The sequence below is a fragment of the Myzus persicae genome, unplaced genomic scaffold (genome assembly GCF_001856785.1).
Source record: "Myzus persicae strain clone G006 unplaced genomic scaffold, MPER_G0061.0, whole genome shotgun sequence".
NCBI classification, from domain to species: Eukaryota; Metazoa; Arthropoda; class Insecta; order Hemiptera; family Aphididae; genus Myzus; species Myzus persicae.
This window is the reverse complement of record NW_019104255.1, coordinates 394,445-397,990: the sequence shown is the minus strand read 5'-3', so window position 1 is coordinate 397,990 and position 3,546 is coordinate 394,445. Positions and strand designations below refer to the sequence as shown.

Below are 3,546 nucleotides of genomic sequence, written 5' to 3'. Positions count from 1 at the left end.
GTAATTTTTTAGATCAAACTTTTTTTCTCTTTTATATGGTATATTTTGTTTTTATATTTATATAGTTCCTAATTGTTGTGTCAAATATGCAGAGATGGGTCTATGTTATGTGTATAGAAATGTAATTTATGGATAAATCACACAATTTATATTTTGTATGTAACATATATTATATACATACCTTTACACATTTATATATGTTTTACCAATAATATTAAAGTGTGTGTGATTTTCTTTAAGTATACACTCTAAACAGTTAGTTCTTTTTATTTTTTAAAACCATATTTTGTTTTAATATTAATTTAAATGATTATTGACCTTTATGGTAGTTTTAAATAATGAATACTTTTCTTAAAGTTGTTAATTGTATGAAAAAAAAAACTAAAAAAATTTAATTCACTAGTTATACAATCAGATATAAAATTGAAAAGCAATAGTTTTATTGTTTTTCAATTTTTAATTAAACCATGACACGTTGTTTAAGTATAATATAACGACTATTTTATAGTACATTTCCCAAAAATATTGAACTATAAATAAATGTTTTCATAATTCTGTTTTAAATCTTAAAAAATCAATAATTTGCTTGTGTTTATGTACACAATTTATATATTTTATGTATAAATAGTTATTTTTTTTAAATTTATAAAAAAATATATATATAATATTTCACCCATCTTTGCAATATTAATTTAACATTTTTTTTAACTTCCTGTGAATTACCCGCACATGGGTAAAATCAGATTGAACTTGCTCAATGCCAAAGCCAGTGTATTTTTTCAATATAGGTTTAGTTCCTTTTTTTCTTTTCTTTCCACAGGTGTGCAATTTAATAGTCTATAGTTTTTTATTATTATTATTTTTATTATTATTATTATTATTATTATTTTATAAATCATATTCCTATAAGACTGTCTTTTTTAAATAAAACTACTTATGTAGTTTCCATAGTACACACATATTTAAAGTTGAACCTTTGTTACCTGAAACTTAGATTTAAGTTTTAACATATAATATATGTATATATAAATGATATATATATATCATTATAAGACATGATTCTGGTTCAGTTCCAATATGCAAAAGGAAGTAAAAGGAGAAAACAAACACGTAGATAATTTGGTTATATGTATTCATTAATTTTAGTTGAAAGTGTTTTTATACTTTTATTTTATTATTTTATAAAAAGTGGTGTAAATATGTTTAATTTGACTTTAATTTGATAAATTGTGTAAACTAACATTTTTTTTTTGTAACTATATATTTATACTTATATTATGTGTTATATAATATGTATATTATATATATGTGACAAGTAGCAATCATGTGTCTTGACCAAATGTTTTGTCATAAGTGCAGTAATAAATGTATAATTATAATTGTTCCTAATTACAATTTGTAGATTCTAAACAAATACATGATTCAAGATAATTGTAATGATTAAGTATTAATTTTAAAAAAAAATGATTCTGAAAATACCTTATTCATCAAAATAGGCATAACTTTTCTTTGTTCAATATTATTTTGCAGATTTTTAAGAAAATACCGTGAAATTCAAGAAATAATTTTTAATGAATATGTGGTATTTATCTGGTATCTGGATGGAACTATGGAATATCCGATTCTTGATTTTAATAAATTTTATTGAATGCCATTAAATGTTTTACCAATTGCATTGTATCATGTTTTGGTATTCCTGAAAAATGATGTAATTTTTGTCAACCACAAAATGTTTGTATACTGTAATTTTAAAGATGCCTAAATTTTGTCACATATACATTTTGATATTGATTACCTATTACCAACTCATATCATAATTTTATTATTTTAAAGTTTAGACTATATTTTTTCTGTATATTTTATCTTGAAATATTTTTTATTGTCTATATTCTTTTAAATATTCTTCATTCAAGAAACAATTTGTCACATTCGATAAATTAAAAATAAAATCTCATATATATTTCATACTTCATAACATAGACATACCTATAATATAATAGACCGCGAACAACACATATTCCATGTAGAAATTATAGAAGCCAACATATGTGCGAGTGAGAAAGACTAAAGAGGTTTTCTCATGGGGGAAAAAAAAAACTTTTTACTGCATGACAAAATAATGATGATAGTGATATCATCATTTTTTTACCATAACAAATAACAATAAACAATAACAAATTGTTGATGAATGTCTGCTTCTAACGTGAACAGCGAGTTTTTTAGTTGCCTATTAAGCCTTTTTATTTTGAACACTTTGATATAATGGTTCAAAAATGTTATAGTTGTGGTTCTGCTAAGATAGACAATGTTAAACTTCATGGGTAAATATTTTTTTATTCATAATACAGGATGATTTTATTATCAAAAACTTAATTTTTTTCTAAAAAACTGAAAAACTATATAAGGATAAAAAACAATTAAAAATATAATTTTTGAATTAAAACCTTTTTTTCAAAAAACTTGAAACTAAAAAAATATTTTCAAAATAATGAGTGGTTCATGATAAAAAAATTACATAGTATATTATATACTTTGGATCATTACATGAATTTTATAAATATTTTTTTTAATTTTTACAGATTTCCTAAAGATATAAATGGGTTGCTCAAATAAAAAAAGATGTTCCTATTATCATACAAATCCATTATAATCAATGCTGAAGTTAAATGTCTAATGTCCATTGACTGCCAACGCTTTAGCATTAGACGACACAAGTATTCTAAGAATATCAAGTGCTCCACCAAAAAAAAAAAAGATGAGCAATCTGAAATGCTAGATTTGTTATGTGCTGCAGGAACTGAAATAATTGAAACAGAAGATATATTAGACATTTATGAGCACAGAAATTCCCTTAATGATGTTTTAACATACATAGCAGGATTTGTTGTTTAAAAAATGAAAAAGGATATTCTATGTACAGTTTGTGAAAAATCTTTGGGAACAAAAGAATCGGGATCTGCTCTAATTGGACCTAAAATTGAGGTGGTTTAATTATTGTAATTTGTTAGCTGAACGTGTAATTCGTGGATACCAAAGAATTGATGGATCAAACGTTGTAAAGAGGATTACAATTGAATGTATGAGAAAAATTAATATTAGTAAATATTTTATCTCATTATCAAATCATTTTCTCGAACAAGAACCTTTCAATAATCATCTCCTACAGCTGTTAAAACTAATTATGCACATTTTTATTACACTAAGACTTCATCATATTAATTCATCAACAAATTCAATAGATCAAAAAATTAGAACATTCTACACAAAATTAATGCTTTTTCAACATCAATAAAATATCATAAGTAACATAAAAATAATATATTTTTTACCTTTTGTTTGTTATTATACCATTTTTACAAAACACATATTATAATATATCATTTGTAATTTGTAATTATTTGTATATTATATACTGCAAAGTTTAAAATGTTTAAATTATAAATATTTTTTTTTTAAACTTGTAAAATACTGTAAAATACTCACTCGGACTAGGTAAAATAATGTAACAAAACGCTTAAGCACCCCCAAAATAATTAATATAAATAA

At 22.7% G+C, this 3,546-nt stretch overlaps 2 long non-coding RNA genes across 2 annotated transcripts; one reads left to right on the top strand and one right to left on the bottom strand.

Annotated features, from left to right (window-relative positions):
* Window positions 1-676: 676 nt before the first annotated feature.
* LOC111040479 lies at window positions 677-3,367 on the bottom strand. The gene is made up of 2 exons (XR_002605202.1): window positions 3,330-3,367; window positions 677-1,696 (listed from the first exon to the last, which is right to left on the bottom strand). It is a non-coding gene; the product is annotated as an uncharacterized LOC111040479 (long non-coding RNA).
* On the top strand, window positions 1,692-3,314 carry LOC111040478. The gene is made up of 2 exons (XR_002605201.1): window positions 1,692-2,321; window positions 2,580-3,314. It is a non-coding gene; the product is annotated as an uncharacterized LOC111040478 (long non-coding RNA).
* Window positions 3,368-3,546: the final 179 nt, after the last annotated feature.